Source organism: Leopardus geoffroyi, chromosome A2 (genome assembly GCF_018350155.1).
Source record: "Leopardus geoffroyi isolate Oge1 chromosome A2, O.geoffroyi_Oge1_pat1.0, whole genome shotgun sequence".
NCBI classification, from domain to species: Eukaryota; Metazoa; Chordata; class Mammalia; order Carnivora; family Felidae; genus Leopardus; species Leopardus geoffroyi.
The window spans coordinates 149,518,132-149,533,548 of NC_059331.1; the positions used below are offsets into that span (position 1 = coordinate 149,518,132).

Genomic DNA, 15,417 nt, shown 5'->3' on the forward strand with positions numbered 1-15,417 from the left:
GTAGGCATGATTCAGCTGGTTTTGATGGAATTAAGAAGGGTTTTTTTGTCTAGTTTTTAAGAGCAAGAATGCATACGTGGCGGCTGGGGAGGGACAGAGAGGGAGACAGAGAGAGAGAGAGAGAGACAGAGAATCTTAAGCAGGTTCCACACCCAGCTTGGAGCCTGACACAGGGCTCGATCTCACAACCATGAGATCATGACTTGAGCTGAAAGCAAGAGTTGGATGCTTACCCGACGACCACCTAGGTGCTCCTGAACAATATGCTTTAAGACTTCTTAACCACAGGGGTACCAAGAGCCGACTCTTGGTTTTGTCTCAGGTCATGATCTCACGGTTCGTGAGTTTGAGCCCCACGTCGGACTCCACGCTGACATCTTGGGACCAGCTTGGGAGTCTCTCTGTCTGTCTCTCTCTCTGCCCTTCCCCTGCTTAAATAAATAAGCTTAAAAAAACGTATATTGGGGTGCCTGAGTGGCTCAGTCAGTTAAGCATCTGAATTCAGCTCAGGTCATGATCTTATTTGTGAGTCCAAGCCCCGCGTCTGACTCTGTGCTGACAGCTCGGATCCTGGAGCCTGCTTCGAAATCTGTGTCTCCTTCTCTCTCTGCCCCTCCCCTTCTCTCTCTCTCTCTCTCTCTCAGAAATAAACATTAAAAAAAAAGCATATTGTTAATCCTCAAATGAAAAAAAATGTACCAGTTATTGAATATTAAGTACTAAGCAGTATTCAAGCCAATTTATATCATCTCATTTAATTCTCATGACAGCTTCGTATAGCCAGGGAAACTGGGGCTCAGGAACTAGTTATTAGCTCAAGGTCACAGAACAAGTGGCCGGCTTTGGAATTGAAGGCAGGTCTATGGTCTTTCCTCTGTCCTGTGCTTTCTTCTTTAATGTGTGGTGCTCTTTGCCAATAGGCACATCAGTTTCAAAAAACAGAAACTATGATTTCTGGTGAGAGCAGAGGGCAGAGTGAAGCATGTTTTCTCAGTTTCTCCGATAACGTCAGTCCCTGGGAGGGGCCAGACCGTGCGTAGAAGGGCTTATAATATCGTGGACCTGTTGTTAAGGAAATTCTACTGTGTGTACTTAGGGCTTTAATATATTTTTTTTTTAAAAAGCAGACAACAAATGTAAGGAGAAATAATAGCTTACTTAGTATGGAATTCTCCAGACTTTAAATTTTGGGGAAAAATTAATGTTACCTGTTTACATTTTCTGTATTCTTTTATACCTAAATCACATTGATTTTGATTATGCCTTAAATGTCTTCAAAAATTAATTGCCTTTTAAACTTCATTTGGAAGTGCAATTGGTGAAGAAACCATCCTTAACCCATCTCCTGCCGTAGACCCTTTCCCAGCACCTGTTTTTTTGTTTTTTTTTTTTAATTTTTTTTTTTAACGTTTATTTTATTTTTGGGACAGAGAGAGACAGAGCGTGAACGGGGAGGGGCAGAGAGAGAGGGAGACACAGAATCAGAAACAGGCTCCAGGCTCTGAGCCATCAGCCCAGAGCCTGACGCGGGGCTCAAACTCACGGACCGCGAGATCGTGACCTGAGCTGAAGTCGGAGGCTTAACCGACTGAGCCACCCAGGCGCCCCTTCCAGCACCTGTTTTGATAAGCCTGCGCTTTGGAGTCAGGCAGACCTGACTTTGAATGCCAGCTCTGTAATCTGAAGAAAAGAATCCCTGTCTTAGAGGGTTGCTTGGTCTAGGTGAGATCTTATGATTAGAGTTTAGTCAAGTAGCGCCAGCAAGAACTGTCACATGCATATATGTGAACACACGCGTTTGTTTATTCTTGCCTCCTTCCTCGACTTCCATGTTCTTTGATTCACCCTGTGATCCAGAGAGGCTGGGCAATGGTTCTCAATTGAACTTTGCTTTTGTTCTTTCTTTGCCCTGTGCCTGGATTTCCGTGAAGACCTTTTGCCTCCTTACTAATGAACACTCCAGAATTCTGGTCTGGCTGGCTATTTGCCCTGTTGCTGCAAGTCCCTAGATGAATACCCTGAACTTTCATAGGGAAATAACATGACTATCGGGTATATTGAAAATGAAACGAAAGGGCACGGATCAATAACTTTTCTGCAAATCTCATTACAGTACCCTTAAAAGCAATGTGTCTTTCATAGGATTTTGACCTCTTCCTCTTCCATTCGTAAGCCTGTTCCGGAATTCACAAGTAGAAATTACAGCTGTGGAAGTGGAAATTCAGCATACTGCCCCAGGAAATAATAACTGTTTCCCTGTGAGGAATGAGTCAGCAGCAGGGTCTCCCCTCCCCCCCCTTTAAGTTTTGTCGTCCATATTTAGAGGCTGTTGTGGGCAGGGTATATTCGACACTGGAAAGTAAACCAGCTGCTTGCCCTGGTTTCTGGTGTGTCACATGATCCCATTTTATAAATGACCAGATCTGAAAAACTGGGCCGAAACTATGGTGAGAGAGAATAATACAGAGAAAGCAAACATCTGGGGTGAAGCACTCCTCTTGGAGATGAAAGATGAAAGTCTTGGGCTGGGATTCCAAACGACTGATAGTTTCATGCTAGTCTGTGAGGGCTCTGTGCTTTCAAATGCTTTAAAACTCACCAATTAGTGACCTTGGGAACGTCATTCAAAAGTGATTGGCACTGTTACTTCCAGAGGCTGAAAATTTTAGAAGGGATGTTGTCAGATTATCCCTTGCAGCCTGCATGGTACTTTGTGTTCATTAAACTGTACTGGGATGTGTTAGTGGCATTTATCTTAGAAAGAAGTCAAGTTGCAAAGCTTCATATTATTTACCATCCAGGGCATCTTACGCTAAATTACCAGAATCTGTTTTTCTTAAAATTGGGGTGTAGGCAAAAAGAGCCACAAATCCTTTTTCCCCACTATGCACGTTCTTTCCCTCACGCCCCCCCCCCCCCCCAGTGAAATAACCTCTTTCAGATCATAAGCATATAAATGCTGCCGTGAGGCAAGACACCATTACTGTAACTTTTCTTAAAAGTCTCATTGTTCAGCATCATCTTACTAAATATATTCTGGTTGTGATGCATTGCAGGCCTGTTTTCATTTGTCTTTATGGAAAGAGAGTTTATATGGTGTGCTATTCTTCTGGAAAAGTAGAAGGAACCAGGCTACTGAATGGTCATGTTTCACTTCCTGCAAAGCCAGGATACTTCCTCAGCCAGTTTGTAAAAATCACTTCGGTGACCCACTTGTTTCCCGACCCCCCCGCTCCCGACGATCTGTTGTGTGCGTGTAGGAGAGATACTCCTTTCATTCATTCGTAATCTGGGTGGTGTCCATAAACCTCTACTTACTTTTGAAGAAAAATATTCAGATGGTCTTGTTGCCAACTCGATATAAACATCAGGGCAATATGTGCTTTTTGCTAATCTCCCGGAAGCTCCTGCTACCCATAATTTCCTCAGAAAGGCAGCCGGGGTCTTCAGTTTCAGATGCTTAATGTGGTCTCCAGTCTGCGCAGCACCTTACTGATTTCTTCCATCTCCTGCTGCCTAATTGTTGATTCTTTCCTCAAATCTAGCTCATGAGCATCTCATATCATTTTTGAGCCTAAGAAGCTGGAAGAAGTTCTTTAATAATTAACAAATAGGAAAAGCATGAGGAAGAGCTAAAAGAAATAAAATCCTCTCAGAGGTGCAACGTTAAGACGATGGAGGAAGGAGGGGCGCCTGGGTGGCTCAGTCGCTTGAGCATCTGACTTCGGCTCAGGTCATGAGCTCACAGTTTGCGGGTTCGAGCCCCGCCGTTGGGCTCTGTGCTGACAGCTTGCTCAGAGCCTGCAGCCTGCTTCAGATTCTGTGTCTCCTTCTCTCTCTCTGCCCCTCCCCCGCTCATGCTCTGTCTCTCTCTGTCTCTCAAAAATAAATGTTAAAAAGTTAAAAAAAAATAAATAAAAAAAGATGACAGAGGAAAGAAAGATGTGGGAAAAGACAGTGATTGGCGTGCGTGAGGCAGCTCTTCCATCTATTTGAAAATGGTCCTTTTCAGTGTGGAGGCAGCCGCTCCACTTTGTGGAGGCAGCTGCTCCACTTTGGTAAACCTGCTGGTCTAGGAGAGGGCAGGAGGGATTGAGTCCGTGGAAGCCGTGGCGGGTTATGGAGACCTGTTTTCCTTTTGGAAGGTCCTTTGGCTGTGTTCCTCCATCTTGGTTACGAATGAAGGGAGCTTCAGTGTCTGATCTAAAGAGAGCTAAAGAGAACATTGCATATTCTGTGCTCACTGTGATAGGAAAGAAAGGTTTGTGGAAGACACGGGAAAGAGATCTGCTTTAACGCTAAAAGTAGTTGTGTTTGGATAATAAGGTTGTAGATCTCCCCCCCCCCCCTCTATTTTGTAACTGTTAGGAAGTCTAGTAAGAAATAAATTCATTAGTTAAGAATTAAAGTACTAAAGTTATTTTCATCAGAAAAAAAATCATTAAAAATGAAAATGCCTATTGGGGGTATCAGTATGGAAAAATGTAATACCTGTCGGCAGGCCGACTGGATCGTGACCGTTAGATTACCTTTTATGATGTATGTGTGTGGCTGTGTGTGTTTGGTTATTTTCTGACTGCTTCTAGAATGGAAGCCTTGAGGGAGAACGGATTTGCCTTGCTCAGAGCCCTATCACCTTATTTCCAGAAAGTATCACAGTACCCACTTGACCCATAGTGAATATTTGTTGAACGAAAGCGTGAATTCCACGTGTACTGAATATGTACCATGGACCAGACACTGGGATAAAATGCCAAGCAAATAAGACATAGTCCCTGTCCTTATAGAATTTAAAGTCTAGAGGGAAGTAAAGGCACTAATCAAAGAACTGTTCAGTAAGTATATTATTACAAACTGTGTGAGGTGCTGTAGGGGAAGAACAGAGTGTGCCGTGAGAGTGTATAACCACGGACACCTGACCTGGTCTGGCTAAGTGGGCACTGAGGTGTTTCTTGTGTGGTTTTAGATAAAGTGAGGCAGCTCCTGTGTTTTATAATAGTTGTTTTCAAGCTCTTTTCACTGATAGCACCTATCAGTTGTGCTTCCAGTGGTGCAGTTAGCTTGGCATCCATATAGAAGATGGGAGAAGGAAAGCAGCTAGATTCTCCATAGAGCATTTTCAAAGTTTGTGCTGACCTCTGTGGTTGATACGATTTTGATAATTATTGCCAGTGTGCTTCTCTTAATACCAAGTTTTCATGTCGTGCAATGTTTGAGAGTTTCTATAGTCCCTTGCCAACAGATTGTATTATCAAACATTTAAAAAAAAAATTTTTTTTTTAACGTTTATTTATTTTTGAGACAGAGAGAGACAGAGCATGAATAGGGGAGGGGCAGAGAGAGAGAGACACACACAGAATCTGAAACAGGCTCCAGGCTCTGAGCTGTCAGCACAGAGCCCGACGCGGGGCTCGAACTCACGGACCGTGAGATCATGACCTGAGCCGAAGTCGGACGCTTAACCGACCGAGCCACCCAGGTGCCCCTCAAACATTTTTTTTTATCTTTGCCATGCTGATAGGTGAAATGGTATTTCCAAGGTGGTTTTGATTTGCATTTTTTTTGTTGTTGTTAATATGAGTGAGGTTGAACTTGACATTTGTGTAAAAAAATTTTTTGTTATGATACCTGGGTTGTATCTGAATATATTACTTCAAAATAATCTGAATGGAGAGTGGGTGGAGATACAGATAATACATTATTAACTGTAAATGATATTTCCTGAAGTAGTGTTCTAGATACAGGGTGGTTTATTTTCCTGTTCTTTTTCCTTTTTAAACTTTGTAATTTTCAATAATACAGAGTTCAAATAATGTTTATTCCTTTTCAGCGAACTATCTACTTTTCTGGTATTTATTATTATTATTATTACTGACTTGTGGGAATTCTTTATTTATTAAGAAAACTAGTTCCTTGAGATTTATTTTACAATTTCCCCTCACTTTTTCTCCTTTGACTTTGTTTATGATATCTGGCCATGTAGGCATTATATATTACAGTTTTTGTTTCAATGAGGCTGTATTTATCAGTGTTTTCTTTCAAACCTTCTGAGTTTTGTGTTAAACTTAGATATTCCCCACTCTTAGAGTATAAGTAAAATTTCTTAACTTTTTTCTGGTATATATGTAGTCTCATTTTTAATATTTATGTCTTTGATACATCTGGAATCTGAAGGAGTGGCCACACCACTTTTAAGCGGATATAACACTAATGAACTGTATTATAACGGGCTGTATGCCCCCTTTCATTTGTGTCTTCTATGTATCTGCCATGTAATTGACTGTGAGTGTTAGCTGAATGCTTGCAGAATAATTCTAACACTGAATCATTTACTTTATAGTCATGTTTTTTTTTCAAGGTTGGTATTTGCCTCATTTCCTAAAACTATTTTTTTCCCCCCTGGTTTGTCAGTCAGTGAAGCCTGGGAGGTTTGCATAAATCATTGAATTACTGCTCTAAAAGCTAAAAAAAAATAAGCTTTAAGAATATTTTTAAAACTCAGAGGTCAGAACTTGGAATGAGGGCATACTGATACAATAGGGCATCCTTACACGGTAATTCTGTCTATAAGGAAGTCTAAAGGCTCAGTCCCCAAGATTAGTTTTGTCGTTCAAATGCAGTGTTTATGAAAAGACAAATGAAACACTTCTCATGGTTCATTCAGATCTGTGGCTAGAGTCAGGCACATGTTTCTTTTTTTAAAGAAGTAGCATTGCCTTTCATTTTTCATTTCTCTATTAGTAGTTCTTCTCCTAAGTATCTGAAATGTAGGATTATGTGGGATTGGTCATTGTATTCGACCGAAAAGTCATTTGGAGCAGCGTTGCAGCAAGGTCAGGCATTTGTCCTTGTGGCTGCGTGAGGCCATTCCCGGGCACCACACGTAGCACCTGGACATGCTTGGAATCAGGGAGGGCCTTGATGTAATTTAGATGAGTAGTTAATTCGAATCAAAGCAAGTGGGAAGCAAGTAAATTTAACTTCAGTGATTATGGTATCATTTGATTAAATCTCTCCTTTTGATTACACATATCAGTGAGAACATGCTTTAAATACACTCAACTGTTAAACACTGAAGGATGGATAGATAGGATGAACTAGCGACATACAGAAGAAATCCCACTATTCTTCGACTAGAATATATCCCCTGCAGCTTTATTGCAATATTTTTAGAACAGATGAAAGGAGTTCATTCTTTACATGTGGGACTTAATATACCAATTGTTAACGAAAATATAAACTTTATTACCACGGAACATGGTACTGGTTCCAAACCTCTGTAGGTTCTAGTAAGACTTAATAAATAAATTGGTAATAGCTTCATAACATATCAGGTGAGTTAGTAATGTTCATTACTCTCTTGTAAACATGTTTGGCTAAATGGGACAGGGCTTAATGTCACATCGTTTAAATCTTTATATTTGTCAGGGTAATAAAAACAAACGCTGCTTTTGACTTCTCTTGTTTTGCAGGGTTTGCAGGGTCAAATTAGGGATCATGCCAGTTGTAGGGATGACGGGTAAAATCTGTTTCATGGGATATTGATAACATTTAGGTGGTAGCCATCACGCTGCGTCAGTACCACTCCTCTATGTGGCAGATAGTGGGAGCTGCCTTAGGTCTTATTTTCTGTGCCCTTGGTGTTCGATGGAAGGTATTCCACATTCAAACTGACATTAGGTCTTTCGTTGAAGAAACACACGGACAAAAAACTTGTGTCAAATGACAGTCTTTCCTCGCTGATGTTGACGGTGGTATCCCTTGGGATGTCACACCTTATGGGCTCTTCTAACTCCTGGCCCATTCCATTATCATGGTCTCTAATCACATCGGATTGTGATTTTTGTAAAAGGGGGCTTAACTTTGTGTTTGCAGCCTGATATAGGGCTGAGCACATATTAAATGCCCAAGAAGTTTAATGAATGAATAAGAAAAAGTTGCCAAAAAGGTGATTTTTAAATAAGAGGCTGTGAATTTAAAAAAAAAAAAATCCCCACACTGCATACCGAAAGGTCAGCGTCACCAATGCCATTTGAAAGTTAGAAAGGGAGGGGTGATTAAATTGGAATCTCTGGGTGCAGGGCCCACAGGAGTCTTGCCTTAGGTAATTCTCAGGCATGCCAAAGTTTGAGAACACTCTTTATAACATTACAGATATGTAATGTTATATGCAACCAACTATGCCGGTTGGTAGTTTGGTGGCATTTATGCTTTGCAAAGCAGTTCGTCATCCGGTATCTCACCTGAGATATTGGCGTCATCACAGGTAGGGACATTATTCTTTTTTTTTTTTTTTTTTTTTTAATTTTTTTTTTTTTAATTTTTTTTCAACGTTTTTATTTATTTTTGGGACAGAGAGAGACAGAGCATGAACGGGGGAGGGGCAGAGAGAGAGGGAGACACAGAATCGGAAACAGGCTCCAGGCTCTGAGCCATCAGCCCAGAGCCTGACGCGGGGCTCGAACTCACGGACCGCGAGATCGTGACCTGGCTGAAGTCGGACGCTTAACCGACTGTGCCACCCAGGCGCCCCAAATTCTTAATCCCAGATTTGCCCAAGGAAATGGGAACTCTCAAATAACTCAGCAGTTGGTGGTGGTAGAAAGAGGAGTGCAAACACTGTCTTTTCATCGTGCAAGTTTGCCTTATGTCTTACATAAAGATGATGCTCCTGACCCCTTCCTGGGCTGATTTTGTTTTTCCACGGGAGAAAGGCGGTATTTGCACTGACGTATCCATTCTCCCCCCCCCCCCCCCGACCCCCCGTGGTGATCAATGACAGGCCTCTCAGAGATAGCTGGACATGTTAGGAAGTATGATCAGCAGCCACAGAGTAAATGGGTCTTAATTAGCTCGAGTGAGAATTAAACAGATGACTTAGATACCTGAGTAACTCCCCTAGAGACCTTGCACATTCTTGTACTAAAAATACACACCTAACATCTTCAGGTATCGCTGAGAAGTGGATTTATGGATAATTTTTCTATTGTTCCACTCTGATGAATATTATTTCAGAATGGGGGAGAGGTGTTTTCCCCCCTAGTTTAGTGAGGTGTAGTTGACCTACAACATGGCGTAAATTTAAGACGTAGAACAATATATAAGGACACCCTCATATGTTGCAAAATGACTACCATTGTCGCATTAGCTAACAGCTGTATCACATCAATTAAATACCATTTTCCTTTTTGTGGTCAGAGCTTAAGATCCACCCTTGGCGATTTTCGTGTGTATAATATGGCATTAACTACAGTCACCTTCTATACATTAGCTACCCAGAACTTAACTCATCTTGGAGCTGGAAGTTTATACTATTTGACCGTCACCCCATTTTCTCTACCCCTAGCCCCTGGCAGATACCATTCCAGTCTGTTTCTTTGAGTTTGGCCTTTTTTAGATTCCACGTATGTGAGAATGTACAGTATTTGTGTTTGTTGGACTTATTTCACTTATCATAGTACCCTCAAGTATTATGAGGGTTGTCACAAATGACAGGATGTCCCTCTTTCTCATCACAAAAACATATTCTGTTGAACGTGTACACACACACACACACACACACACACACACACACTCTGCATCTTCTTTATCCGTTCATCCATTGATGGACACTGAAGTTGTCCTGTCTTAGCTGTTGTGAGCAGCATTGCAGTGAGTATGAGAGCTCAGACATCTTTTTGAGATCCTGTTTTCATTTCCTTTGGGATAGATAGTCGGATGTGGAATTGCTCGATCATGTGGTAGTTGTATTTTTAAATTGTTGAGAAGCCCTCATACTATTTTTCATACTATTTTTCATATATATATATATATATTTTTTTTGTTGTTGTCATTTGTTAAAGGCCATTCTGAGAGGTGTGAAGTGTGGTATCTCATTGTGGTTTTGATTTGAGTTTCCTTGGTGATGAGTAATGTTGAGCACCATTTTATGTACCTTTTGGTCATTTATATGTCTTCTTTGGAAAAATGTCTTAATATTTAGCTCTCTGCTTATTTTTATTTACTTATTTGAATTTTTTTTATCTTACAGAGGGAGAGTAAGCAGGGGAGAGGAGGCAGAGGCAGAGGGAGGGAGGGAGGGAGGGAGAGAGAGAATGAGTGGGGGAAGGGCAGAGAGAGAGAGGGAGAGAGAATCCCAGTCAGGCTTCCTGCTATCAGTGCAGAGCCCAACATAGGGCTTGATCTCATGACCGCGAGGCGAGATCACAACCTGAGCTGATATCAAGGGTCAAATGCTCAACCGACTAAGCCACCCAGGTGCCCCCAAATCTTAGATATTAACTCTTTATCAGATGTGTCATTTACACATATTTTGTTCCATCCTGTAGGCAGCTTCTCATTTTGCTGGGGGTTTCCTTTGCCGTGCTGAAACTTTTTAATTTGATGTAGTCCCACTTGTATGTTTTCACTTTTGCTGCCTTTGCTTGTGGTGTCAGCTCCAAAAAATCGTTGCCAAGGCTGATTGATGTCAAAGCACTTACCTCTGTTTTTTCCTAAGAGTTTTATGGTTTCAGGTCTACGTTCAGGTCTTTAACCCATTTAGAGTTGATGTTTGCGTACGGTGTGAGATCGTGATCTAGTTTCACTCTTGGGCAAGTGGCTTCCAGCATTCCCAGCACCTGCAACCGAGGAGGTTATCCTGGGAAAGGCTGTGGAAAAAATGACCCCGATACTTTAATTAAAAGGAAGAAGGCCTGGGTCTGTTTTCTAATTTTAGTCGTTAGTTTGCCCTCTGTTAGAATTAAAAATTCATTTGCGCTTGTGTACTGAGAGTTCAGAAACCGAGCCCAAGAGGCCAACTTGACAGGGAAGTGACCCAGGAGGAGAGTCACCAGAGCTGGGGCCCAGCTCAGTGTTCTTACTTTTGCTCCGTGTCTTTCTATGTTGCTAATGGTTTTTCCCGTTCTTTTCATTGCACAGATGGAGAATTAGTCAGCACTCCTCAAATAGTAACTTCTTTTTACATGAAGATTGTTATTAATAAGTGGCAAAACTTATCTCTGCCTTTAAAAGTAGGCGTTAGATAACCCTGAAGATTAAATGGGGGTCTCTGTCCTGTTTGAAAAGAAAACTGCTAGTTCAGCCAAGCCTATTATGAAGCTGTGTATGTGAGGTAGAGACATGTAAAACTGAGACCGTTTTGATAGGAAATAATCGATGATCAATTTCTTTTCCTTTTTCATGTAAGACCTAAGCTCCGAGTTCAGTCTCTTCTTACCTTTTAGAGCATAGTGGTAGGAAAAGAAATACTCTGTGGTGTTTGCCTTGGTCTGTCAGTGGGAAAATGCAGAACCCTGATATTAAAGTCTCTGCAGATAAGTAGTAGAACGGAACCGATTTTCTACCTCGTGTGTGTGGCTGCTTCGTGACCGAGTAAGGCAGCTTCTTGGCTGCGGGCATGGGTTTTCCAGCCAAATGACTAATTCAAGGTTCCCTGGATGTTAAGTTTAGATGCAGATAGTCGTATCTCACCTTAAATGTTGAGCATTTTTCACAGCTTGATGATCCAGCTCTAGACCATAGACACTTCTTGCCCCATGCAACTGTACCTGTTCCTCCACGTTTTCTCCTTCTGTTTCTTGGCGATGACACAGATTGGGGTGGCTGCAGGTGGGAGGTTAGTGCAAGATCGGGAAATAAGTAACATGTTACTTACAAGAGGGCTGTTTTAAAAACCTGCCAGGGACATCGCATGTATGTTTAAAGAACAAGTGCTTTCTTCAACTTGACACTTAGGTGTTTTTTCTTTTTACTTTTTTAACACAAAATGGATTTTATTACAGTATTATTAATGTTAGCTCTGAGCGCGTGTATCTTTCAGCTTGAACTATACTTCTTTTGATTCTCATGTTAAGGTTGGTAAGGTTATCTTTTTGAGAGGATAGTTACATGTGGAGTATTTTTTTTTTATCGTGGGCTTCTAAAACTAGGAGGCTATAAAACATAAAAAATAAAACCAGGAGATTATAGTTCGTAACATGTATTTCCTCACCTTCTTATCTATAACCAGGCCTCTCTCCCTCTCTCCCCGACCTGCTGGAGCTCATTTTTTTCATTCTTTCAACAAATACATGCTGCCTATCATATGCTGAACATTATGGCAAATATTGGAATACAGTGATAAATTGGACACAGTTCTTACCCTCTATTAGTATACAGTCTAGAGAGGGGGATGGAAGGACTGGAGGAAAGCAGACCAGTTTGAAGGCTGTTTTTGTGGATGGTATGGCCTGCATTAGCAGGGTAGCAGTGGCATTGGAGCACCGTGCTCCACCTGAGAGATAGCACAGGAGTAGAAGTAGAGGAACGTGGTCACTGATTGGATCTGGGGGAGGAAAGGAGGTGAGGGTGATTTGCTGGGGCAAGTGGTACCATTCAGTGGTGTAGGGGCCGCGGAGGAGTAGGTTTGGGGAGCGATGGGATGAGTTCTGTTTGAGACCTGTGAGGTTTGAGGTCCAGAGCTCAGGAGAGTGAACTGGCCAGAAGATGGGTTCAGGCATCGTTAGTAGGTGGGAAATTGAAGGCCGTGCTGAGCGAGCTCACCCAGAGAGAGTGTGAGGATTGAGAGGAGTGCACAGCCATTCAGGAGAGGAAGAGGTTCCCGAGGAGGAGCAACCAGAGGGAGGAGGAGGAGAGCCGAGGAGTATCGCGTTGTGGACCAGTGGGAGGCAGTGTTTCCAGGAGGATTGAGAGTAGTCCGTAGAAACCAGTGCTGTACTTATTTAAAGAAAGGGTGTCTATGAGATGGAGCAACATGAACGTGGGAGACTTCTGCAAGAGTTGTTTTAGTAGCGTGCCGGGGACAGAAACCAGTTTGCAGTGAGAAGGTAGAGGCAGGTATAGACTGTTCTACTGACACTCTTTCCAGCCCGGTTTCCTTGGCCTTGTACAGTACTGATACCTCTTTGGCCTCTTTTGAAAAATGACTTCCTTTTTTTTTTTTTTTTTTCCTAATACCCCTGAAAAGGAACATCCTCTACAACCGAGGGCTTTGCTTGCACCTTATCTGTGTTGTAGTCTCCTGGTCCGTAATAAGCGGATAAAAGCGGCACCTTCCTCACGGGGTCATCCAAAGGTTTAAATGAGCTAATCCAAGCACAGCACTTTGCACAGTGCCCAGCATGGGACCAGTGTGTCTGTCTGTGGTGGGCGTAGTGGTCTTTGTCATGGCCCTCGTCCCCTGTGGTCATCATTCTCTTTCCCCTCCTACTCCAGCCCTGCTGTGTCAGAGCTCGCTTCCATTGTGACACCTTTAGCCACCAGCCCCATGCAGAGGACCCCTGGTCAGTGTCTCTGATCCTAGACTTCTCCTAATATTGCCACCTTCTACTGCTCATTCCTTTACCCCTGAGCCGGGGCACCCACAACATTCGACTGTTTCCATTCTGGGCATTGGGCCATGTGTTGGGGGAGGCGGGTGGTTATAAGGAAGCATTAACCAAGGACTCTGTCCTTACTTTCTAGTCCGGGAGGCCATGCATATCACTATTTTGTCACTTCTCTCCATCCATTGGGAGCATCTCTTTTTGGAGGGATTATAGAATCCCAGAGGAATGAAGGAATTGGCTCTTATTCTGTGAGTTAGGCCTCCATTAGTTACCAGTGACAGACCCCAACTCCAACTAAATTAAAGAGGGAGTTTTATTGGGATCATGCTGGAACATGTCATGGAATACAAGCCGGGTTTTACTAACTGAGCTGTTGGAGGGACAGAGACGCAGCTGGGCCATGGAAACATCTGGAGCATCTCTTGTGTCTTCTGCACGTCCCACCCCCTCCAGATGGTGACTGTTAAAGGTACAGAAAATAGTTTATGTTGTTTTAGGTTTGTTTTTCTTTTTAAGTTTATTTATTTTGAGAGAGAGAGTGAGTGCAGGGGAGGGGCAGTGAGAGACAGAATGAGCAGGGGAGGGATAGAGAGAGATGGAGAGAGAGACAGGGGAAGGGCAGAGACAGAGAGAGAGGTAGAGAGAATCCCAAGCAGGCTTCGCTCTTGTCAGCGCAGAGCCTGATGCAGGGCTCAGTCACACACATTGTGAGATCGTGACCTGAGCCGCAACCAAGAGCTGGACACGTAACTGACTGAGCCACCCAGGAGCCTCCGGGGTTGCTTTTTGAGTATACTTTTGCATAGTTTTTGCATGTAATTCTCACCATCTGTGATTAGGAAATGGTAATTGAAGAAGTTTGCGTTTGAGGAGCCTGCGATTGGGAAGGCCTGCATGACGTGTTGAAGGTCCCACGGACGTGCAGCAGAGAGCAGGCTTCAAGTCCACAGTTCTCAGCGGCATTTATACTGTCTTGCCATCCCGGGATTAACATTTTTCTTCACCCGCTGTGATGTCATGTTGCTGTCACAGCATCCTATTCTGTGGCTCCAGACATAACCTCTGTGGTGTGTGTGTGTGAGAGAGAGAATGTGTGTTCTTTTCTTCTGAAGGGTAGAAACTGCAATTAATTGAAATTTTAACCTCCGACATTCTTGGGCGTCTTCGTATAAGAGACCTTTTCTCGTTGAGTTCGGTCTAAGGAGTCTCTGGTAGTTTATCGATTCTGTCTGTTCTTTTGTCTTTTAGATCAGTGGTGAAGCCTTGAGCCTGATACGATGTAAGCAGCTGAACTATCTGCAGTGTAATGTCTTATTTCTCTTATTTATTTAAATTTTGTGGTGGGAGTAGGGAATGATTTCAGCGGGGCTCTGTGTGTTTGGGTGACCCTGAGTATATCTGCAGCGGAAGGCAAAAGACGTGTTTTCTCCATCTCGTGTTGTGTGGGCAGTTGGAGAGTGTCTGTGAATATTAACTCGTTTCAGTTGATTTCTGCCGGCTTTAAATTGAGCCAGATCAGTGTGGATTTATGTCCTATTTATGTGAGTGATTCCCAATCTCTCTTGTTCTTCGGCGCATCGGGAGGGAGTGGTCTTTCTTTTTTAAGGAGTGCATATGTTGGTGAGGAATGGTGCGCCTTTCGCAAAGCGTGCGTTTTAACTTTGGTTACTTTTTCCTTATTAGCCATTCACTCCTCATCCCACTGCTGAGTTCAGAAATCCTTCTTGCCAAGGTCGCTGGGACCTGTGAGTCGTACCGTTCTCCGTCCTTACCTTCTCTGACCTCCGTGTAGCTTGGCTGCTTCTCTTCTCCTTTGTCTTCTACAGTTTTCTCTCCTGGCTTCGTTCTTCCTCCCTAGCTCCTTCCTCACCATCTTTTCAATGCTGCTATTTTGGGAAGTGTTGGCTGTGGACCTCGCCTGCCTTACTTACTTTGCATATTATCCCCGAGTGATCTCATCCTCTCAAATGTTTATCATTTTAAAAATTTCCAATGTCATTCTCTCCCCTGAGCTCCAGACTTGCATATCCAAGTGCTTAAATACATAACACCTTAAACTGAACCAGATCTAAACCCACCATCTCTCCTT

At 42.8% G+C, this 15,417-nt stretch overlaps 1 protein-coding gene across 4 annotated transcripts in view; it reads left to right on the forward strand.

The window, feature by feature from the left end:
* The window catches only part of EXOC4 (exocyst complex component 4), a 766,053-nt gene that overhangs the window by 84,471 nt on the left and 666,165 nt on the right, over positions 1-15,417 (forward strand). The window lies entirely within an intron of this gene.